Here is a 26,625-nt window from a genome sequence, read left to right on the forward strand (position 1 = left end):
CTCATTTGTTCGTTTTTGAATATCATCCTATATAATTAAACATACCAAGCACGTCGTTATGAGTTGGGTTACTGCTGCTGCTGCTCTTGCTGTTGTTGTTGTTGTTGTTGTGGCGGTGGCTGTTAAAAAATATTTTCATAATTTAATTTTAACTTCATGTCACAAATAGCACTGGGTGGGTGGATACGGTAGGTGGGCAACATATCTCTTGCGAGAGCCGAAATTATTCATATATTTGAAAAATATCTCTTATATATAATTTTATATAAATTATTAAAATTATAAATATAATAAATAAGTAATGTATTTGTAATTGTATATTAAATATATACAGTCAATTTTGAGATTGTAACATTTTGAGATAATAATAATAACTATAAAAGATCATACAATATTTATTACTAAAATCTAAATAATAACAATAATATAATCAGTAATAAAATCTAATTAATAAAATAAATAAATAAAAATAAAAAATAAAAAGTATATTATATTAATAATAACTTTTTTTTTGTATTTTTAATAATTGCTTATATGATTAATATTTATATTATATATTTGTATACATTTTTTTATATTATTTATATTGTCATATATTATAGAGATGACTGTTTCACATTTAAGTACATCAATTTGCTAATCTTTTCAAGCTACCCACGACCTCGACGGATGCTGTTGATAATTGTTATGCGTGTTGCATTAGAGGCGACATGCGTTGCAAGTTTAAAATTCTGGCCTCATCTCTTGCTGTAGCTCGCGCCACTTTAAGTGCAGCTCACACACATCAACAATTCGTCGACAGCAAGCTGCACTGGCATTTGTCTCTGTCCCTCTGCCTTTCTCCCCCCCTCTCTCTCTCTCTCTCTCTCTCTTTTCGTCTCACTCTATGCCAATTGCAATTAAGTCAAGTGACAAGCGAAATGACACTAGTAATCCTTGCGAAAAGCACAAGTTAAGAGCAGCTAAGCAAAAGAAACGAAGCAACAATCGACTGGCTGTCAAGATAAACCTAAAGTGCACACCGAGACGACTTTCAATCAACAACTACTAATTGTTCAATCTAATGAAAGGGAAGTTGTAGCGTTTAGGTAAGCAAAATGCTACTTTTTGTCGAAATGGAAAAGGTAAAAATATATGAGCAAATTAAATGCATAAAGGCTTAGCTGTTTAAACTTGATATATAGATATACGAAAGCTCGTAGAGTTACGAAAAAATCGGAATTTTATATATAATATAGAATAAAATAATTACATAATTCTTTTTAAATTATCAAACTTTAAAAATACTAAAAATATATATATATAAATATGTATATATCTTTTTTTTTAATTTTTATATTATTAACATTTTTAAAAGCTACAAAAAATTTAAAGAAATTTGTATTTCAATTAGTTCATATTCAAATAATATAAATATGATTAATAAAGTTTACATTTTATTCATACTTTTATTAAAGAGATTTTCGCGTTCTCCTTATCTCTTTCTCTTTGCACTACTCTCTATAAAACTTTTACTGCTCACTAACTTTAACTGAAATACATTCGAAAGCAACAAGTCAGCTTCCTTTTAAAGGGGAAAAATATGGTAGCACATGCTCAGCCCATCTCAGAACTTAAGAACATGTAAATATATTGAAATTAAGTGGATGCGAAAGCAAGCGCGTAGCAAAAGCGCAACAGCATCATCAACAGCAATAACAAATGAGAGACGGAGAGAAAAAGCATAAAAAGGAGGCAGAAATGCAGGCGGGAAAGAACGAAATTGACAACACGCCGCAAAATTCAATTACGTATTCATGTATGCAAAAGAAGGAAGCGCCAAATACGCAGCCAGCCAACAACAACACAACAACAAGAATGCTACTAGTAAAGCAACGCCCACGCCCACAATTCTCACACATTGGGCGGGCATAGACGAGCAGACGCCTCCTCCTGCGGTTGGCAAACTCTTTGCCTCACCTTCAACTTCGCTGGAAAACGCGAGACAACGAGTATGTGCATGTGTGTGTGTGAGTGTCACATGTGTGCGTGTATGTGTGGCTGTCATTTATGCAAAACAGCTGCCAAGCAAAGGAAGCGAAGTCAGTCCCTGTCCAAGTTTATCTCACAGCCTTATTGATAAAGGCAGCGGAAGGACTTAGACACCAAAAAGGCAGCCGACGGGGAAATTCAAAACAAACTGAAAAAAAAAGAAAAAAAAAAGATGGAAAATGGAAAGTCTCACAACTAAGGCAATAAAAACTAATCGACGAATGCCAAATACACTGCAGAAAAGCAAAAGAAATATATTTAATATAACTTATCATTGCATTTGTCCTTATTATTATTTTTTTGTTTGTTTTTATTTTTATAGTTTTTTTATTTTTAAATAATTTTATTTATTTATAAATAATAGATTTAGTAGGTTGCTTACCAAAATACTTTACAATAATATATTTATTAAAATTCTTTTGGTTTATAACTATATTTTATTTTATTCTATATTTTTTAAATATATTATTATTTTACATTTAAATTGTAAAATAAAGATTTTGCAAATACTTATTGAAAGAAAGAAGAAATAATATAAATTTGTAGCATTGATTTTTGTTAAAGTTTTCTTTTTTCAATTGATGACTAGCTGAATTAACGAAGCGACTTTGCTGTGCGAAGTGTATTTTACTGTGAGTCTAGTGTCTTGCACTACATATTCACTTTACCTATAAACAAAGAAACCGTTTTGCTTCATAGCTTGAATTTCAATTTTACTTTTTAGCCTATGATGATAAACTATTTAAATTTTGAACCTCAAATGTCAAAGCCAAGAATAGTTATAGAATAAATATAACTGAAATATAATTGTTCAAATTTTGATTATTCATTAATGTAGAATAAATGAAAAAACAAAAAAAAGAATCGCAAGATAAAAAAATAAAAAAAAGAAGCAATTTAATGAAACATGTAAAGCAGAACTAGAAATCGTTAACGAAAAATAATTTATGTAATCATCATTAAATCAGTTTGAATACAAAATAGTATATATATATATATATATTTATAAACTAGACATTGTGTTTCAAATTCAACATTAAAATATATTTCCAATTATGTAGTTACTTTTATAAAAATTAAAAAAATACATATTTTGTTAATGAATTTTTTAAATTTGTTAAAAATGTGTTTTATTACATAATAAATTTACTATACTTCAAAATAAACAAAACATGCATAATTTTAAAGGAATATTTAATTATTCCTTCAATTGTCACACACACACACTCACACATCCACACACACTCCAAGTGTCAGCTAATACTTAAAAAAAAAAAAAAAAAACATTTCTATTAGACAATTGGCCTACAGTCAGCAGACAAACCGTCGCAGCAGCCGCATTGCATCTTCAAAAGGTTCGGCCAAAAGAAAAAAAAAGGGTTTTGCGCGTGTTTATGTACTACCAATCAGGCGACGAGCTCCATTTGAATGATGCGGCACAAAATGCCACGAGGCGAGAGAAATGGAATGGAAATGGAAATGGATATGGAGCTACAGTCAAAGAGGCTGAGCTGTAGCTGGAGCTGAGTCAGTGCATCATCGCAGCGCTAAGATCCAGACATTGATCACAGCGTCAGCGTCATGAGAAACACGAGATTAGCGCAACGAATTAAGAAATTGAAATTACTCCAAAAAGTGTTTGGCGATCGATACAAACAGTCAGCATATTTCACATCAGCCCCCAGCAACAACAACAACAACAACAACAGCTACGACAACAACAACAACAACCCAATCTCGAGCTGCAAGTCATGCCGGATCAAATGCGCTTCGCCGACGCATGATATTTGTATTTTGTTCAGCTACGTTGAGACGCAGCAATCATGCCTTATATATACATACATATATATAAATCGCATATCTATATAAAATAAAAACTAAACAGAAATCCTATATATCTGATAACTGGGTAAAATGGAAAGCAGCACTCGAGATGCGCTAATCTCGGAGCTGGCCCACGATCAGGCAGGCTGTGCCTGGCCCAGGCCCTGCCCTCAATCAAATTCCACTAATCTAATTAATCAACATTCAGAGCAAAATAGTGTCAATTGTTTTGTCAACCATTTGATACAGAGTATTTGGGAGTTCAATCGATCATTGGCGACATTCCACAGCCACAGTTGGCATACATTTTGTATACATTTTTGATCTCAATCGAAACCGAAATCGATATTGATATTGAGATTGAGATTGAGAGTTATGTGTCATTTGTCTTAAAAGGCAGCCTGAAGTGTGCCCTCCATTGTCAGCTAATTAAACGGCTGACCAAACGGATTAAAACTCAAATACATTTCTGCTCTTTTTATTTTTATTTTTATTTTTTTTTTTTTTTGTGTATATGTAATGCAAAGCAATCAATATGTATGTAAGTATGTCTATATATAGCACTGTTGAGTCTTTTATAAATCAGTTCAGCTTGTTTTAAAATTATTATTCAAATTCAATGCGAATGAGAGCGAGAGCGAGTTAATAATTTATAACTCTTAACTAATTAACGAGCTTGGCCGGAAGATTTATTTAAAAACTAATTAGGTTTGACTGCAGACACTTGTTTATTAATCAAGATAAGATAGCAATACCAAAATATACTAAATATTTAAATTATGTTTATAAAATAAAATTTAAAAAAAATTGAAATAAAATAAAATAAAATAAATAAATGTTCTTTAAATTTAGCTAGATTTTTGGTTGCTTTTGACTCATTAATTGTAAAAAAAACATATTTATTTTATATTTACTATTAATATTTTACTATTATTAAATGCTGTATATATTTTATAATAATAAAACAAGCAATTATTATATTTTTATTATTTTATTTTGAGCTCAGCTCTGTCAATTGTTTCCCAGTCAGGAACCCTTACGTTTTCTCGCCTTATATAAAATGTTATCGAAGAGAAAAACATTTTCGTTTGTAACTTCGACAAAGTTTTTTATGTTAAAAATTTCGGTTCGTTTTTGGCGTCACCTGCGCAACGCACGTTTGTGGCCCGTCGCTGGTGCGTTAAAAATGATTAATTAAGGCATTTGAAAATCATTTGTCATTCTTAATTTATTAATTAATTAGAATTGCCCAACACGTACATTGACACCTGAATACGTCGACGTCGGCGGCGACGCCAACAACAACAACAGCAACAGCTTCACCAGTGACAGCGACTGTTAACAACGAGCGTTGATTTTGAGAAACCATAAAAACCGGTCAGCAAACGCAGAGAGTTTGGTCTTTGATAATGACGTCCAAGAAGGAGCCCAACACAACGACTATAAATTGACATGTCGAAGGATTCATCAATTTTATCAGTATCTGTCATTGCTTAATAGCTTGAACACTTTATATTAAAAAATTAATTTATAAAATTAAAACAATTATTAATTTTAAAGGTTATATAGAAACAAGACAAATGTCTAAAACGTATTTCACCCTAGCAAATAACCAAACCACTCACATATAGCATGGACACACACCTTGGCCTAAGCAACACGTACGTGGCGTCATCTACAGCTCGCTGCTGGAAGCTGCCGCGTGTAGCTCATGGGTTGTGCAACAGCATAAACGTGTTTCGTTAAGCACTTTCGTTGAGTGTACCAATGTTCGTCAAATTGGTGTATGCATTGGCTGAGGTGTATGAAGGTAAGTGTCTAAGTTTTTGTACCAAATATTCATATTTAAACAATTAAGATTTAAAAATAAAACACATGTAAATCAATGAAAACGAAATGTATATGTAATTTAAATTTGAAAGCTATTAATATTACTTATTATATATATTTTAAAATATTTTGGAAACATAGTCATTTGCTAAAACAAAACCTTAAAATTATTGTTATTTTAGCAACTAAGTTCGCCCTGCTTGCAAGCAGTTCAGGGGCAACCCCGGTCGCACTGCTTGCTCTTTGCAAGCCAATTTAAAAGCTGTTAAAAGATCGTTAATTATCTAAAGCAAAGCCATTCATCATTTGTCAGACTGTTCGCTTTTATTATGTAGAATTCTTCCTTGATCTGCTCAAGCTAATTTAAAATGTCAATTTCCAGTCACGTCCTGTTCACACAATCAAACCCAACCAAAGCTGAAGATGAAACAATAATAATGTAAATTACATTTACACCCACACACATATACACACTGAGAGTCAATCATGAGGAAGTGAATAGTCGAGTTGATGGCAATTGAAAATAATAAATCTATATATGTGAGCAATGTGTAAACCCTTAAGGCAGTTCGAGTATCTTACATTATTTATCTAGCTAAATGAAGAAACGTGACTGACCACACTCGAGCGTTAAAGTGTCAAGTTGAAGGCCTTTGCCAGCCCGAACAGCATCCACGGCAGCTGAAATTCATCAGCTTAAGTATCTCTTACGCGTGTCGCCGCGCGGGTGTGGCACGACGACAACGACGACGACGGCGACGACACTTGCCCCAGCTGGCCGGGCCCAACTGGGATTGGAGTGTGCGTGGCGCTTAATGAACTCGCACGATAAGATAATTATGCTTAAGAACCAAGGCTAGTGTTTTCACTTGCTTCATTACGGCTGCCTTATCGTAATTAAAAATGCCACAGCAACAACTGCTCGAACTTTGCTTCGTCCTGCTCTAACAATTATTACTTAATATATTCTCGTGAAAAAAAAAAAAGAAAAAAAAAATAGCAATTGAAATGTTGTCTAAATAGCAACAACTCAGGCTTTGCCAATTTTTTTTATTATTATTTATTATTCATTCTCTTTTTTACGACCAGTTTTTACGATCGCCTTTGAGAACTGTCAAATCATGCAAATAAATGTGTTTTTAAAGGCCGAAAAAAAGAAGTGTAAAAACAAAAAACAAAAAATGCCTAAGCCCAAAGCGAAGCTGAAGCAGAATTACTATAAAACTCGTAAATCGGCCAGCCTGAGCCCAGCTCCAGCTGTTGCTCCATGATTTGCACAAATCAAATATAAGGGAAGCTCAGCATAAACATCAATGATAACAAGTAAGAACGTTGCAGTCGGGCGATACCGATTGCAGAAGACTCATTCACAGCCCAAACGCTGTCAACCAGAGTATATAGTGCAATTTTCAAGTCTAGTGCGCAACAAAAAACAGGGCATTATCCCATTTAAAATGGGAAAATCATCGATAGCTATTGCTATGATCATTGCATAATTGCATTCAAATTACATGCATATGTATATAATTTATACAATTTTGACTTTTAATAATATACATGTATTTATATCCATATATTGGATACCGGCTTCAAGCTAGCAGCAGATCAGCGCGATTTTACTATACATGTGCACACACTCATCGTCTATTCTATGCGTACAGACAGAAGCGCGCCTTTTCTCACATTCTTAGAATTTCGACTGATTTCTGGACTTTCTAGCCGTTACTGTAGTTTTGTCTGATGACGCTCTCTTATTAAGCTATTCTATTTTAGCAGCTGAGTGCTCGAGCAAAGCAATGGCGCGGGTGCTAAGGGCGACGCTAGAGACGTTAGAGTAGGGAGGTTCGAACCTCTACTATGTTTTTTTTTTTTTTTTTTTTCATACATTTTTCGTTTTTTATAAAATAGATATTTTATTGGGAAGGTGCGAGCTTGACTGAATGGCACTTAATACTTTTCATTTTCTTAGTCGAATAATTTTATAAGTTTAAATTTGTTTCTTCTTAAATAGCCCTTAAATACATATATGCAAATACATACATATGTATATATGTAAGTCTGCACGCATAGCATCAAGCATTCCAGCCTTATACACGCGCTCATTTGTATGTGTGTATGTATGCACACATAAATGCGTACTCTAGCATATTCTAAGAATCTCGTTGCGATTGATTTGCCTTTGCATTGTTTTTGAATTTCCAGCCACCACTCTGGCTTTTCTTTGCTATGTGGCGTCATAACAATAATGTGATTTCGTTTTAACTTCTATTGATCGAAACGACGCGGTGGTGCTGTACGCTGAAGCGCCGACGACCATTATTTTAGCTATTTTGACAAACATGCTGTTTGGGTTGGGTGCGAGTTCAAATCCCGCGGAAAACACTTTTTTGTAAATTGCAAATTTTTGTTATTTTAGCTTCTTTTAAATTTTTTTAAATTCATAAAAATGTTTCCTTTTGTATTATGAATATCTATTAAGCTTATTTATATGTACAAATGCATAAATAGATGGCTGACGCATATAAATGTCGCGATACGGGCACTGTTAATGCCGATTGCCACGCCCCTAGTGGCCGTCGACTCCTCAATTTTAGCCAGTTCTTAGAACGAGTAACCGGTTACCTAAATGCAAAATTTGAATTCTTACGCTCAAAAAATGTGAAAATTACAGGGTATTTTTTGATATGCCACGCCCCTAAAGAGGCTTAAAAATTATTTTTGGGGCATCGATAGAGGAGGCTACCAGTAACTTAACTATCCAAATTTGAAGCTTCTAGCTCTTAAATTGTAGGAGATATAAACTTTTGCGGTTTGCCACGCCCCCTATGGGCGGACATATATCTACCATAGCTCGTTGGACTTGGGTGATCAACCCGCGTATATATACCAAATTTCAGATCTCTAGCATCAATAGTGCCTAAAACATAGCAGAATTCGAAAAATCACTATATCTTCAGGTCCGATTTGCCACGCCCCTAAGGGACGTAGATATATAATTTTTTCACCCATCTTCATAGAATTAAAACATTAGCTTACGTGCAAAATTTCAGCATTCTAGGTTTATAACTTTAGGAGATACAGTTTTGTCCGATTTGCCACGCCCCTAATGGGCGGAGATATATCCGCCATAGCTTGTGATCTTGGGTGGTTGGCGCGGACCTACATACCAAATTTCAGCTTTCTAGCTCTTCAACAAACATGATTTCTGGTATATCGGAAAATGCATTTTCCGATTTGCCACGCCCCTAGTGGGCGGATCGGGAAAATTTTAACACTTTATAAATCGGAGATATACACGAGTATGTGTTCCAAATTTCAAGTCTCTAGCTTCAATAGCGCCGAAATAGATTGCGTTCATACGGACAGACGGACAGACGGACAGACGGACAGACGGACAGACGGACAGACGGACAGACGGACGGACAGCAAGACGGACATTGCACAAAACCAATATACTCATTTCACTTTCGTGAATGAGTCTAAAAAGAATATAAAAATATTAATGTTTAGTTAATAAATTAATGAAGACAATGCAGAGAATTGCAATTAGTTTATGCGTAACAGAAACAAAGAATAATAAATGAAGAAGAATTCTTTTGTATTTGCCGCACTTAAATTTATTGTTTATTTACTGTTTATTGCTATTTTAATGGTTTAATGATTCATTAATCAGAGATGCGAAAGATATCAGAATTTTTATTTATTTTTAAACATTGGGAAAAAAAGTATGTGTGGATATATCATGAATATTAAGTAAGGATTAAAATTAAATGTTCGATCCTATAAGACCTGCATTGAATGAGAAATTATGTTAAATCATGGCTGAAAAGCATGCCAAATGTTGCTAATGAATATGTTGCTAGCGATCATGTTGCCAAGAAAATGTTGACAAGAAACTCGGCTACAATCGTAATCCGGATCAAACCAATTTTTACTTGATGGACTCAGCTCAACTCTTCTTTAGGCTTGTGACTATTGAGATTATAAAGGTTATTCATTTCCAAAAATAAACAAAGACAAAAAAAAAAAAAAAAAAAAAAAAAAAATTTAATTTTATAAAAGCAAAACTTTAATTTATTTTTATTTTTTTATTTTATTGATAAGAATCTTCTACTGACAATTAATATAGTAAATTTAATTTAATTTATATTTTATGACTATTTTCATTATTTAACTTTTCTTTCGTAGCCCATAAAAATATATTTTAATTATACTTTTTGTTAGGTATATTATATTTCATTTTATGTTTTCCTATTTATTTTTCTAGCTTCAAAAGAAGCTTATATGCACATACCTATACATATATGTATTACTGAGTATTTTTTATTGGAAACTGAAAGTCAATTAATATACACATTCTATTCAAGCATCGCTCATTATAAATGTACTATGAATAATTGTTGATTAAAGCAATGACAGTGCACAATTTACAGTTCGTTAGCAAATGTGCAGGAAATCTCGGCTCAAGAATTTTTCAAGTTCCGCAAATATCTGTGATTTGCTTAGCTATGGAAGCAATCGAGGGGTCTGTCTCATCATGCGTATCATGCTAGACAGCAAAAGTTTCATGCCGTGGATCTAGAGGCAGCCCAACTCTTTAGCATAATTATGGCTATTAGTTCTGGCGCTATTTAAAGTAAAAACAAATACGCTGATTTATTACGTTAATTATGAAGGCTTTCGAAATAAAAGAGAAGACGAAGCATCTTCTAGCCCCAATTAATCGATTAACAGTCGATTTGGTGTTGCGGCACTAAACGAGTTTGGGCTGTCGGACGCCATCAATTACAACACGAATCGAAATGTAGGCGACATCCAAATTAATAATCAAGTTATAAATTATGTTTTATAGAATTTACATAAACAAACTCAAAGTTGGAGTCAAAACAAAGAGTTCGATTCACATGCAGTTCGCCAATTGAATCGAAGCTTTTGTCTGTTAATGATGCCAGCTGAACTCGGAGTTTGTCAATTGCAGCTATAAAAGAGCATTGGCTCATTTAATTACAGCCAAAAAGTGGTATATAAATGATTTCATAAATAGGTTTTAATCGGCGGCACCCTCGACACAAGAGAGAAAAAATATAAGATACAAAATTTACAGCAAGCTGAAGTCAAGTCTACTTGGGCCACAGTTTTGTGGTCAAGGTGAGCGTCTGATTGTGCCGCTTAACTTCGTTTCTTTCCCTTTTTCTTTTTGGCACAAATTAAAGGTTGAGTCATAAATTTTGTAATTGAATTGCAAGAGGCACAGAAATTAGTGCAGAGACAAAGGTTCAATTGGAAACCTAGAGTCGCTGCGGTCAATGCAAATATAAATGTTAACAGCAATTTGATTTATGGCCAATTAACTTTTGGCAGCAGCAGCAACAGCAACAGCGACAGCGGCAGCAACATCTCAGCTCAGATATTCTCTGGCTGTTTATGGCCAAAACGAGGTAATTGACATTAAGCCAACTGCCAAGCTGAGCAAGCGAATTTGACAAATTAATGCAAATAAATTAAGCGCAATCAAAGCGCTTGGCAACAAACAAATACAAATACAAATACAAATACAAACAGTCTAACATTTGTCTATCTAACGTGTTAAACTTGTCGTATACGTAATACGCTGTACTACATGACTTTAGCACACATTGCGAGGGCGCCTTGAAGAGTTTAATAATAACCAAAAATTCTATTTGCTTGCCTTTTGAGGACATTGAAATGTGCAACGAGAAATTTGAACTTTATTAGTTCAATATATAACTTACATACATTTATATACATATATGCTCCATCTGAATGAGGTTCTAAAGCAATTAAGTATATTAAACCATGTCAGATAACAGACACATCGATCTCAGCAACTAAAATAACTGTGACTGTTATCGAACCTTCAAACCTATTGAATGTCGTTGAATGTTCACTCAAACCTCTTATTGCATTCACAACTTGTGGCTTCTGCTCTCTGGGAGAACAAGTAAAACACTGCCTTCAATTTCAAAGCGATATTATTGCCATAAACGAAGAGCAAGATGATAGAGGTAGAGAGCGCTCTAAAATATCAGTCTCTACAAATTCATAGCACGCTCAAAGGTAAATGCCCCTCTTATAATCATATTGATAGTTCACTCACAGGCCTGGAAATGTAAAACCTAAATTTATAAATTCGAAACTCAGCTGTTGACTCATAGCTTATAGAACTAGAGCAGTCTTCATAATTATTACTTGTTCTAAAATATTAATATGAATATTATATTATTTGCTATACGTATGTTATTCAAATTTGCATTAGTCGCAATTTTTACTTTCATTTGCAATATATACATAAAGTATACCTCTCAGCTCTCAATTCACAATTTCATAATATTCCCAACTTTTATCAATCAGCACAGCCAATAGCCGCCTTAGCCGCCTCAGCCGCCTTAGCCGCCCTTGAACGCGGAGTTTAAAAACCTTTTTGACCCAGCCTCCAATTGTATTGAACTCTAACAGACAAGAGACACTCGAAGCACGCTTTGTTGTAACTGAAATATAACACAAAAAGAAAAGGCAGCGACTGCAAGCCCTATGCCTGAGCTCGAGGTGCATTTGTTCGCTTGGCTCGTGTCTGGCTGTAGCTGTGGCTGTGGCTGTGGGGGCGTATGATTGATGTGCCTGATGTGCAGCGTTGCTCGTTTCATTTAAGCAAGACGTGTACAACTATGGACGAATGCAGACAAAAACCAAACCGTTATAAGTCGCTATTGGCCATCAATCATCGGATGTTGTCATGTTGCTTGCTATATATGCACGTGTGTGTTTGTGTGTGTGTGTGTCTGTAGTCGTCATGCGTCTGCGCGTTGGTAGACAAACTGGTGCCAAGCGGCGATGTAGCCGATGATGATGATGATGCTGCTGCCGCTGCTGCTGCTCAGATTTCCCAGAATCGATCAGACTCTAAAAACTATAAAATTCGGATCTTTATGGCAGCGCAGTCATCAAATGTGAAATTCTTTTTTTCGCTCAAGTTTTACGACAATTACGAGAGGAAGGCGTATTTTTTTGATGTTCCAGTTTTTTGTCTCTTTTTATTTTATTTATGCAGAAATGAATGTAAGAGGCAGAAGGCCTAGCCATGTTAATATAGTGCATATATTATTGATCAAGCTGAAGAGCTTGCTCTATGAAGGTATATAAGGCGAATCAGTCAGCAGGAACTGAGAGAATGGTACGAATCTTTAATTGCCAGAGACTTGAATAGAGAATAATAGATATAGAATACAAAATAAAATTTAAAGAAAAAAATTATTGAACTGAAGCTGAATAAAATGAAATTATTTTTCGGTTTCTATTCAATTTTTATATATTGTTAATTTCGGTTTAAATTAATAAACAATTTTTTATTCGCCTATTATGCTATCCTATTGCAGTTTTATAAAATTTATTAAAATTCAAGCAAAACTCGAACACTTTGAGTTATTGAATTTTCATAATAATTACTCAGCTTTTTTTATATATATTTTTTTGTTTTATTTATTTTCTAAATTAAAAAAAAAAATATGTCCAACTTTACTAATTAAATTGTTTTTTAATTTTGCTTAGCTTTAATAAATTTTTATTCAATATTCTATTGAATTTTCATAATAGTATTTATTAGTTTCTCTATTAATTCAATGATTTAGGCTGGGTATTTGCTAGTCAGTCAGCGCCCACTACAGCACCACCCTTAGAGCATTTACATTTGAGCTTATTTCGCAATAGGGCATAGCATAAAAAAAAATCTTTCAGTGGTGATCGTCAAGGTTTATTTGACATACGGGAACTTTTTGTCTAAGCCATAAACCAACGGATTTGGGTGTTACTTTTGCTGTTGTTGGGCACATCATAAATTGATTATTTGCGGAATCGGTGTGACAGGCATATTGGCATTGACCAGAGCTTATGGAGTTGTTTTTTGCTGTTCAAATGCCGATGAAGATTGTAAACAGACAGAATTTGGTTATTGAGCTGTCAAAGCGGAGATGGCCTATTTCATCTTGAAGATAATAAAACGGAATTTTGAGCAATGAATGAAATTGATTTATATTTATAATACGCCTGATATTATAAATACAGATTCTAAGTTCATAATCTATCACAAAAATATGTGATTTTTATAGTGGCTAAATAAGTAAATAACTAACTAACACAAACATATATTTTTCGTAAAAATAATTTCTGAGTTTGTTCTTTAAATTTCAGCCATGTTTATCAAGTTCGGCAATTTTTCATTAATTTTTCATGTGCATGTCAAAAGTTTCTTCACTGGCAAACAGTCTAAAACGCCCCACGCTGCAATACTGAGAGAAAAAAAAAAATAATAATAATAATTTAATGCATAGATAAATTTGAAAACAAAGTAGAATTTTTAAACAATTTGAAAGAAACTTTACGCAATGCTTTTTGACATTTGCCAAAAACAGCGAATCAAAATGCAAACGCAATCAATCATTAGCATCTTTTGAAAATTAATTCTCATTTTTATTGGTCGTGCAATGGATGCAATGCAACAACAACAGCAACAGCAACAACGACGAAGATAATAACACTAATAATAATAGCAATTACAGCAACAACATCGCCAACGCAGCCAAATGCTGCCATTATGTCTGCAGCGACGACGATGCAGCGCGGCACGCATTCAATTAACACAAATGAATGAATAATTAAATACTGCAGAAGGAAAAAAAAAATCGAAGTCAAAGTGAAGGAGATGGATTCAGACAGACTACAAAATACCCTGTTTTTGGGAAGCAAAAATTTATTTTAAATTAATATCCGCAAAATTAAAGTATTGCAAATACTAAAAACTTGAAAATAAAAATTCAATTTAATTATATCAAAAATATATAGTAATAAATAATATATAAAATATTAAATAAATAATATATATTTTATGATTCTTAAATTCTTGATATTATATTATTGCAAATTCTCAAAGCTTCGTTTGCTATCATAAATGTTTACCTTTGAAAAGAACACATACAAATATTAACAAATGAGAATATATTATTTAGTAGCTAGTCAGATCAATGTCCCAAATAACTCATGATCATAGTAAAATATGTTTCATATATTTTCTTTTTAATTTACAAATGAATTTGCCTTCCATAAGTCCGTTACATATATTTACATAATTTTATTATTATACCCACTTCACCTATTTCTGGCCCAAACAACAGGGTACAGTTCAAGCGAAAGACTTAAGCGACGAACTTTATGCGAGTATTGAGGGAGCAGCCGCAACTTCCCACAAGCTCAGGCACATTACAAAACTATACACACAGACAGATAGACTGTTGCACGTACGCTCAGCTGCTGAAATGATGCCATCAACAGCAGACGACAAAAAAAAAAAAAGCAAACCAAGATATAGAAGGAGAAGAAAAAGAAAAAAAAAAAAAAAACAATGAAACACAATTGAGATCTGATGAGTTGTAAGAGGAGCATGCGCGAGCTGGAGGAGCTGTAGCCGGAGGAGGTGTGGCAAAAGTCAGACAGCGGTAATAAAGAAATCTAATAAATGAAAAGCGAGTCGAGTCTTTGGGTGCACACACACACACACACACACACACACGAGCGCACTCACGCACACACACACCATTGTTTGGCGCTTGGCAGCCTCTGCGTATTTCTCAATGATCCGCCAACTTGAAGCTTCGCACTGCTGACACACTCACCAACTCATCAATTCACCAATTCACCGGCTCAGCGCGTTGATGCTTAATGGGCGCATAATTAACTAATGTGGGCAATGCTCAAGACACTCCACACTTGCTTGTTGTTGCTCTTTTGGGTTGACAGACAATTAGGAGGCAGCCGTTGCTGTCGCTGCTGCTGCTGCTGCGACTTGTGGCACATATCGAGTGCGCAATTGTAGCACTTGACAGGGCAGCCAGAGGCCTCGAGCGCATTGTGCAATGCTCTTCAGCCAAATGAGACAAAGAGAGGGAAAAGAGCACAAAAATTAATAATTAACCAGACAAACAAAAGCTAACGCCCACTTTGGTTGCCCTCAGCTTGGCTTTAGGTTTTTGTTTCATTTTCTTTGTCGATTTTACAATAATATTCAATTATGCACTGCATATTTGAAGAAGTGAACAAAAAACACCAACAAAAATTGTATAGCATTTAATTACATTTTTGAGAAATTTCCTCATATGGCCATTAGTTTTATAGTCCAAAAAATCGTAATTGTATAGCTGGGGCATTGTATCGTTATACATGTTGCTGATTATGTTATTAAATAAATAAAAATAGAAACATTTTTAAATACAAAATAATCATATTTGTTGTTTTGAATGCTCTTAATTACTATTTTAAGTATCTTTAATAAAAAATAAATATTAATCAAATGTACAGTACGTACATTAATAGTACATTTATAGAAAAATATTATTTTATAGTTCTTAAAATTGATTTATTAAAAATAATGTAGTGATATTATACAAATTAAAAATGTACTAAAAAATGTATATTAAACCAAGAAATATATCAATTAAATAGTTCCATATTTGTCAGGAATATATGTATATAAATACACATAAATATTTTCATATATAATATTAATAATAATATAGCTTTTAAGTAGATAAATTAATGTAATTCTTTGTTTAGATTAAGTTATCAATAAGGTAGCGGTGCGTTAAGCTGTAAAGAAATATATTTTAAAATTTCTCTTAAAAAAAATAATAATAATAATAATAATAATAATAAAATAGATCGACTCTTCTTCAGTCTGCGAATCGAAACTATAGATTTATTTTTCAAAAATATTAATTATATAAATATTTGTAATTATATATAAATAATTGGTCGTTTTCAACAATATTAAATTGCATTTTCAAATTATAAATACCCAATGTAATTTAAAATATTTCTAATTTTTTTCACTTGCCTGATATGAGATCTAATCTTAGTGCAAGCCCCTCTATGATTATCTGGCTGCAAAAATAGAAATGAATACTGGCTAAAGCTGACACTTTGAGTGTCATATCAATGTCGTGAAATGGGCTAGTGAATGGCTAAATCGAAATCCCTCATTTGAAATGGGCGTGGCCGTGCTATGTTCAATCAGCTAAGGCTTACAGCTATGGAAAGACTCTTAAGCTATAAAGCCGAGAGTGTGCGGCGCGGTGTCTGCTTAGGCAATAACACGCGCAAATACATTGATTGAGTTATACATTCCAAACCATGTTTTTCTTTCTTTTTTTCAGCAGAAATTGAAAGTTGTCAACGCTCTTCCTGTCCTTCACGGCAACAACATGCAAAACAGATGTCTATCTGACAAGCTCAAGTTCATATTCACAAGAGTGACAAATATATATACATATATGTGTGTATGTAGCTTGTGTGTATTTCCCGGCTTATCTCTGAGCATTTAATTAACTATATGCTTGTGGCTCTTCAGCTTAACTATTAGCCATTTCCTACGCAGCACGAGCATCGCCATACGTAGCGTTGAGTTTTTCTGTACATTGTCAACCACAGGTGATAAATACATCTGTGTGGATAACATGCAAATTGTCGAGAGATGCTACCAAGCAGGCGCCCAGACATCGTCAAGTCGCATAGTTTATGCCGTATATGGCCAAACTAATTAGCTTCCTGCATAACAAAATGTCCGAAATGGTCAAAACAACATCGCCAGGTAAATAAACAATTTAATTAGATATAAATAATTAAATAAATAGCGCGCCGCACACAGTCAGCCAATTTACAAAGCTTGTAAATGCCTTGAAGAACAAAATGAAATATATATATGTATATGTATATATATAAATAAAATATATATGTAAAATGAAAATAAATCAAAATGGTGCGCGCAAATATAAAAATAAAATACTTGTATATTTATATATATTTCTAAATAATTTATTGTGTTCTCGTTTAGATATATAACAGAAATATTTAAAGTTCTCGCTGCGTCTTTAACGATAGGCTGCCAGTCGAGCCGCCCTATATGGCTGACTGGACCATGTGGCAAAAACTGAATTCAGTCGAGTTGAGTTGAGAATTCTGAATCTGTATGAATTGCGTCGCTGTTTCGCTTTGCATTGCGGCTCTGAGAGTCGCAGACCCACGCGTGTTAATTACAAATGATTTGTTATGGTTCGATCTGCTTGTGGTTGTCTGCCATTGTGGGGCTTTTTTCATCGAACTCTCATTCTCTCTCGCTCACACACACACACACACAGCGATCCGTCTCTGTCTGTTTTGTCTATCGACTTGTGTCACATTTAGGCGCAATGTATTTATCATGTCAGCAATTAATCAATATGCTCGTAGTACAATTTTGCCGTATGCAAGTTACGTTATGTCGAGGGCAGATTGTGGAACAAATTCAGTTTATTTTTATATTTGATAACTAAAATTTATATTTGAATATATATTAAATTTACTTACTTTAAACAATTGACCTAAGCATGTGGGACAATCGGTTTTTAATCCACTACAAAGAATGAGAGAAAATATACATTTTGTTATTTATAATGAAAAATACATTTATATAATGGTATTTATTTAATTATTTTTAAGGTTATGTGTTGACATTGAAATTAATTAATGAAATAAATTAGTACTACAAATATTTATTCAGAATAATTTTTTTTTTTTTTTTTTTTTGTTGGGCTGAGGTAGGAAAAAATGCTTTATGCACCGTCAGTCATGTCGTCACTTTGACCGGTGTGTCGGACTGCATAACTGCTTACCGACTAAAAAATCCTCCTCTTCTGGGGCTCAAATCCACCTTGGAACCAGGAGATATCCCGCATTAACCTTCAAGGTGGAACCCCATTGTGTGCTCTAAATGAGCGTTGCCCTCTGTGTGCCTGCGTCCAGGTCATACTTCTTCCGCCGCAGAACCTTTTCGGCGAAGTCATAGACTTTTTTCCAAGCGTCTATGCTGCTGCACATTTGCTGTACTAACGTCTCTACTTTGACTTCACCTACTGTATCTGCCAGGTCGATTCTTTCTTCCGACCATCTTTTGCAATTGAAGAAGGTGTGTTCTGCATCGTCCATTGCATTTTCGCAGTAAATGCAGCTGGATTCGGCAGTTTTCCCCATTTTATTTAGGTACTTTCGAAAGTATCCATGTCCGGAGAGTAGTTGTGTCAAATAGAAAGACGTTTCACCGTGCTTTCTATTTATCCACTGCTCCAGATCGGGGATTATTTTAGCGGTCCATCTTCCATACCTTTCGCATGACCATCTCGCCTTCCACGAGACTATGGTTTGCTGTCGTATGCTCTTTGCCGCATGTTCTGAGTATTCTCCTCTTTGCCGAAGATTCCATATTTTTTTGCGCTCTTGGGCAAGCAAGTCAACCGGTATGACTGCTGCTATCACAGTCACGGCCGCCCCGGAGACTGTGCGGTACGCCGATGTTATCCTTAAGGCTGCTCTTCGTTGCACAGCTAGCATCGGTTTTCGCCTTACATTCGCCTCTAAGGTATCCGCCCATACTTCACTGCCATATAGCAGTATTGCATTTGTCGCTTCCATGAGGAGTCTCCGTTTTCCTGCCGTCGGGCCGTCAACGTTTGCCATCAGTCTACTCAGAGACCCCGTTGCTGTCGCTGTTTTCCGCGTGGCATACTTCAGCTGTTCCCAGAAGGTAAGTTTACTGTCCAGCCTAACGCCTAGATAGTTCACTGTCCTCTGCGTCCTTATCAGGTTTCCGCTTACTCGCATCTCTATTTCGGTTGGGATCTGCTTCCCCGTGAACAGAAGTAACTCTGTTTTATGGGTGGCAAGCTCCAATCCTCGAGAGCTGAGCCATGTCTGTGTGCGGATCATGACTTGGGTAAGTCTCTTTTGGGCCTCTATGGTGTTTCTGGCAGTAATGACGGCTGCGATATCATCGGCATAACCAATAAGGAAGGTGTCTTCAGGCATTTCCAGTCTTAGGATGTCGTCGTAGCTGATATTCCACAGGTCTGGTCCCAGGATTGACCCCTGTGCAGCTCCTCCAGTTACTCTGTATCGTTTTGTTCCAGTTTGCGTGGAGTACAGGAGTATTCGATCCTGCAAATAGCTCCTGATCATATTCATGAGGTACTCCGGTATCTGGAAGCGGTGTTCCAAGGAAGTAAGCATATCAGTCCACCTTACACTATTAAAGGCGTTTTTAACGTCCAGCGTTGCTAACAGAACAACTGGGCGCGAGTATGCATTTCCTCTTTGCGTAGCTCTGGCTGCCTGAACCACTTCATCGATAGCTCCCATTGTGGATTTTCCAGCTCTGAACCCATGTTGCCTAGGGCTAAGTCCTCCAGCAGCCTCTACTGCTGCGAGTAGTCTAGGTCTTATGAGCTTTTCTAAAAGCTTCCCAGCTGTGTTTAACATACACAATGGGCGATAAGCCGAGGGTGTATTGGGATCGCCTTTGCCTTTGCTAATGAGCACCAGTCTTTGTTCTTTCCACGCTTCTGGGAATATCCTTTCTTTTAGACATGCGTTATACATCCTAAGTAGAAAAGTGGGACGTCCTGATGCTATCACCTTCAGTATTTCTGCCGGTATATTATCTGGTCCCGGCGCTTTCTTGTTCTTCAGGGAGAGAGCTGCAATGTTGAGTTCTTCCTCGGTGAAATCTGGGACTGAACCATCGAGCTCTACGGGTGCTCGCTCATGCGCCTCGTGGATGTGTGCTGGAAATAGTGTTTCCACTATGTAATCCATCGTGTCATCATCCACGTTTGGCACTGCTCCGTAGTTTCTCAGCTTTTTCATGACTATCTTGTAGCCAAGTCCCCAAGGGTCTTTATTTATATCTTTGCAGAGCTCTTTCCACTTGTCATGCTTACTGCGTGTGATAGCAATCGACAGTTCTTTTCTCGCACTCTTGGCTGCTAACGCTTCCGTCGTGAAATTTCCAGAGCGTCGTGCCCTTGTTAGCCTTCTTCTACATTGTATGCATACTTTCCTTTTTTCTGCAATATCGTGGTTCCACCAGTACGCCTGTCGTCTACCTCCGTGTTTGCTGTGCGTTTTTGGCATCGATACGTTACACGCTCTTTCCATAGCGGTTAGGCTTCTTTCGACCACTTGCTTCGACGTCAATGTGCCGTCGAACTGTCGTTCTCGCCTATCTAATTCAGCTAGTAGTTTGCCTGTATCCACCTTACTTATGTCCCATCTATGAGAAGTCTTTCTTGAGTATGATGGGTGGTTCTGCTGACTGGTATTTTGGAAGTCATATGATATATACTCGTGATCACTTCCCGTGAAGTCATCGAGTATCTTCCAGTCCTTTATCCGATCTACGATGTGTTCGGATCCAAAGGTTACGTCAGGTATTGTGCCTTCACATCCCGGCCTATGGAAGGTAGGTCTGCTTCCGCGGTTTGCTACCACTAACCCGGACCTAGCGGCCATATCCATAATTTTTCGTCCTCTAGAGTTAGTAGACGACATTCCCCAGTCCACTGCTCGTGCATTCAGATCGCCTGCCACAATGAAGGGCTGCCGTCGATCCACGAGGAGATCCTCGATTGCATCGAGTTTATTCTGGAAGGTGCTTATGTCATCGCTAGGGGTTAGGTAGCAACTGACTACTGCGACTTCTCTGAAGCGTGCGTAGACGTAGCAGTTTCCCATCTTGCTTTCTAGTGGCTGTTGTCCACTACTACTGGGGATCCATATGGCCGCAGTCTTGGTGTCGTCCTCTAACCAAACTCCGTTCTCTTTTCGCTTATATTGTATTCAGAATAATACAAATAACAATTTTTTAGGAATCAAAAATTTAAAAAAATTACAGAACTAAAATGATTTTTTTTTTAATTTTGTTTGTTTGTTTTTTTTTTTAATTTTAAAATTTAATTAAATTTTTAATAATAATTATTATTATTTTTTAATTCCCCAATCTAGCTATATATTGGTTCATTTATTATAATTATTTATTCATTTTATTATTAGTACTTTTATTATTATTTATTTTATTCATTAGTATTTTTCTCTGCCATTACTCAAATTTAAAACTATTCTGTTTTTATTTTTATTTTTTTTCCAACAAACTTATTTTCTGTTTGCTGATTTATATATATATAAACTCATTCATATTCAAATACAAATTCGTAAGTAACTCCACAAACTACCCTCGCTTCGCAAATTATTCAATTCGTTCCAGTTCATTGCTAAACGATTTCATTGAACATATTCAAAGTGTTGCATTTTGGATGCTTCACACCAAGTGACATGCATATATAGCAACCAGCAGCTGACACTTCTTCATCAATCAATTAATAGGCCCAGACGACAAAATACAATTAAACAAGGCAAAACTTCATAGTCAAAGATTTGGCATCAAAGTCGATTGTCTGGTTAAAGTGTTGAGCAAAGTAATTGTTATAGCAGTCGCGGGCTGTGCCCAAATGACAGTTGTTGGCATACAAACGAGCACATAAATATGTATTACCTACACACACACATATGCACATACTCATTGCTGGCACTCGATAGAGTGGGCTGTCATTTTGGCCATAAATATTAGGTGTTAAAATTATGCTAAATGCAGTGGGTAGTTAGGCCGTGATTTCTATATAACTACATTTTATTGCATCCAGTTTGTTGCCCAAGTTATTTTGTATTTTTAATTTATATATTTTGTTGTTGCTTTATTGTGTTTTGCTTTTCAATGAGGCAGCTAGCCTTAATTTATGCCCATTACGCTAACTTTTCTCAAAGCTTCCAGTTACGCGATGCGAATTGCTTTACTCTTTTTATATGATATTAGCTGTGAGACATTTTGTGGCAACTTCTGCAACATAGTCAGTCAGTCAGTTAGGCAGTCAGTTGCCAACTCAGTTATTCATTTAGGCTCCCAAAATGGTCATGAAAAAAGAAATATGTTCACATTTTTATGGTTAAATGCGGTTTTCTTGTTTCAGCGCCCGTTTGAGCAAGGATTGCAGCAAGAAAACATTTTGCCATAGTAGCTTTTGGGGTTTGGATGCTGTGATCCAATCGATAAAAGCAATCGATTGCAAAAGTAGGCGATAGTTGCAAGAGTAAAATATACAATCCAATTTACTTATATATGGGAAGAGTTTATATTGATTACAAATTAAATAAATAAAACATAAATTATTAATTGACACAGAAAATTGTGTTTTACCAGATAACAATTGCAAAAAAACAAGAAGAAAAAAAAAATATATATAATAATAATAATAAAAAAATAATAATAATAATATTCAATGTTAAGTAAACTATCTAAAAATACTTATAAAATTAAACAACATACCTTTAATAAAATGCTTTAATTATAATTGGACAGCCAAACAACAACTTTTTATAATTTAAATAACATCTAAAGACTTAATTCATTTAATTTAATTAATTTACAGTTAATCATATTATTTAATATAATTTTAATGCAATATATTTATTGTTATTATTAAAAAAATTTTTAACAAATCATGTTAAAACAATAATAAAAATTTTTTAGTTCTATAAATGATTATTTTTAAACATAAGTATTAAAATTAAATTAAACGAAAAATATAATTTTCAATTTGACATACAATAATTAAAATGGGCTCGCAAATTTATAACTAATTCAGCTAAAAAAAAATTTTTTTATTATTATTAATAATAATTAAATTTATTTACAATAAATCTTAAAATGCTTGCCTACTCAACACAAAAAAAGATTTCTTAACTATTTAATGTATATTATTCCCAAACGCGTTATTTGCTTTCACATGCCATTCGAAGCAGGATTTCCTTGAGTATATACTATCTCCACTATAAAGTTTGCTTAGAAAACTATCTTCTCACGAGCTGGCTGTGGTTATGCAGGCACCTTCTCTAGCAATTTAGCGACTGTAACTGAGGCTGGGGGCTTGTCAACATGCGTTCCAAGTGATTTGCAGATGTTTCTCCTCTTTTTATACCCTGAACCCATTTTCAATGGGAAATCAGGGTATAATGGTTTTGTTGAAATGTATGTAACAGGGAGAAGGAGGCGTGGCAGACCCCACAAAGTATATATATTCTTGATCAGGGTGACGAGCTGAGTTGATTTGGCCCTGTCCGTCTGTCTGTCCGTCCGTCCGTCTGTCCGTCTGTCCGTATGTATGAACGCGTCGATTTCAGAAGATATAAGAGCTAGAGACTTCAAATTTTTTTTTTAAATGTCCGTAATTACAGCGCGCATATCAAGTTTATCATTAAAAATCGATAACTCATCCCGATCTTTTTTTATCGATAAAAAGTCTTATCGAAAACCAGTTATAAAATTATATCTTCTACACCTTTATTGCTAGAGTCTCCAAATTTTTAATGTATGCTTATATGCAATTTATACAATTTCGGTTTTTGTCAAAATTAACCCCCCACCTCTAAATTCACCCCCTCACCCTCACTTTTGTAAAAAGCTTATTTCAAATACTAGAGACTTGTGCTTTGGCAATTACATGCATATTCATGTTATAATCATAATCTAAAAGTTTCATGAAGATCGTACGTCCACAAAAAAGTTATTAAACAATTAAGTTCTCATAGTAAGCGCACACTGCAGCCCATGCGTGTTTATGCGTGGGTGCCTGTGTGTGTATGTGTTTGTGTATGTGTGTGTGTATGTGTGTGTGTGTATGCGTTTGTGTGTGTATGCGTGTGTGTGTGTATGTGTGTCTGTATGCGTGTGTGTGTATGTGTGCCTGTGTGTGCGTACGTGCCTGTGTGTGTGTGTGTGTGCGTGTTTCTTCTGTAAGCTGAAAGACGCGAAAAATTATTGAAATATCTATTGCTCCAAGGGTTCAGGGGATCTCGTAGTCGAGCAGTCTCGACTAGAGCTTTCTTACTTGTTTTTTTTTTTTTGTCTTTTGCTTCTTGCTTTTCTTTTGGTATCACAACGCGTCAAATTTGCTACTCGTTTGTTGTCAGCCCGGTTTTATGGGTGCCAAAGCGGCAGGCCCAACGTACTACATACTAGTACAACAAATCTGTGGGGCTTAAACATGTAATAGCTCTTTAAAAGGTTCAGCTAAGCGCGGCCGAGTTTCAAACAGACAGCCAGTCGCAATTGGGTCAACAGAGTGTTATGTGTGCAGCTATGTATGTAGTTTGTTTTTGTTGTTGTTTCTGCTTGCTTTTATAATACATGTGAGCCAAGTTTGTTGCCTAAGTCATTTGATTTGCCTCCTGGCATTAGACACATTGGCTGAGCCCAACCATTTGGCACTGTGCCACATTAGACTTCAAGATGCACATTGATTAGCTTGGGCCAAAGTTTAAGCGGCTAAACGTGCCGCAGCAGCAACAACATTAACAATAACAACAACAACAACAACAATGAAAGCAACATGAACCACCAAAATGCCACAACAACAACACAAATGACTCAATTTATACGGAGTATGTGGCAGAGAAACGATTTGGTTATTATGGCACGCATGCCTTTGACTATTAATTAAATGAACATAAATAATATTAAACATTTTTCTTATTTATAATAGTAATTTTTATTACACCTGTCCCTCTAATAGAGGAGCGAAAGAGCGAGAGAGAACGATAGACACGCGTGTCTAAGGCTAGGCGCATTATAAATTCAAAGCATATTCCCACCATAAATGTCGCACAAATACGACTATTTGGAGAGAAAAAGGGCACACAAGCATAAACAAATGCAAATGAGCGTAAATCCATCATAAAATATATGTCCACGTTGGTTCGCAGACATGAAACACATGTTGCCGGCACTGTAAATACATATGAAAAGTATTTTCTTGTCTGAGTTCTAGCAAAACGCCCACGACTGGACTGAAGAAGGCAGGCATAGCTTAAGTTTGAATACGGAGTATAATTAAATTTTTAATAACTTTAATTCTGTATACGTTTTAGCTTAGCTTATTGGAAAATTAATAATTATCTGAAGGGATTAAATTAATAAAAATTTAGTTTTATTTTGCGGCTGTGGGAAGGATACTCAGATAAATGATGATAGTTGTAATGTTTTGCAAGTAAATGCAAATGTAGACAAAAATAAATAAGTAAAAATTATAAATAACTTTGTATATATATATATATATATATATATATATACATACATACAAAGTTATTTATAATTTTTACTTATTTATTATGTATACATTGTTTCAAAAATCGTTGCCTCTACTAGCAGTGCGTCAAGCGAGAGATCTAAAATCTTCGTTATATATTTTGTAGTACTAATGTAAGGTCGTATGGAATGTAGACTTTGAACTTTTCCAAGTTTTTTTTTTTTTTTTTGATAGTTAAGAGCTGTCGAATTTCCTCCAATTTCTGGTCATTCAGCAACTGAATCGCCAAAGGCGAATTCCATTACTACACTCAACTGGAATGTAAATTAAGAAATTATTTTTACAATTTTGTCAAGCCTAAGACGTTTCATAATTAAATGGCAAATATTCTTGAATACTTCAAGAGCCGAATATCACAGAATATCGCAGCGGAAATAAATTTAGCGAAAATAATATCCTTTTTGCTTGGTCAGTATGTGTATATTGAAGGGTCAATAGTTTTCAAACTAGAATACCTTGAAAATGAAATGTATTAGATGGCTGATTTTACCTAAGCAGGAAAGAAATGTTTTTCCCTAAATAATATTCTAATTGTTTGTCTTATGCTATCTAAATTAAGAATCCCTTAATAAATGAATTTATATTAAATAATATTAACAACTTATTAAATTCAATTAAATAATAACTTTAATAGATTTATTTATTTTTTTTAAATTTATTTGTTAGTTTTTAAAATAATAATTTATAATTTTTTTCTTGATAAGAAATTGGTATAAATTGAAATTATGTCTAGTCATAGCTGCATTGAAGTATTTCCAAAACAGATTGACAAACATAATGTCAGCTTAAGCTAATAAATCAACCCACAAAGTATCCACATTTTAATCCCACACATTATTATATTTGTTGCTAGCATTTAACTGTCTGATGC

General features: G+C 34.8%; 1 long non-coding RNA gene across 1 annotated transcript in view; it reads right to left on the reverse strand.

Moving 5' to 3' along the window:
- Positions 1 to 26,625, reverse strand: part of LOC149269858 (uncharacterized) — a 119,548-nt gene that overhangs the window by 40,999 nt on the left and 51,924 nt on the right. The window contains exon 3 of the long non-coding RNA XR_016269371.1: positions 18,094 to 18,139. This is a non-coding gene — a long non-coding RNA (uncharacterized LOC149269858). The remainder of the gene's footprint in view (positions 1 to 18,093; positions 18,140 to 26,625) is intronic.

This window comes from Drosophila arizonae, chromosome 3 (assembly GCF_054131065.1).
Source record: "Drosophila arizonae isolate 15081-1271.41 chromosome 3, UAZ_ARI_1.0, whole genome shotgun sequence".
NCBI lineage: Eukaryota > Metazoa > Arthropoda > Insecta > Diptera > Drosophilidae > Drosophila > Drosophila arizonae.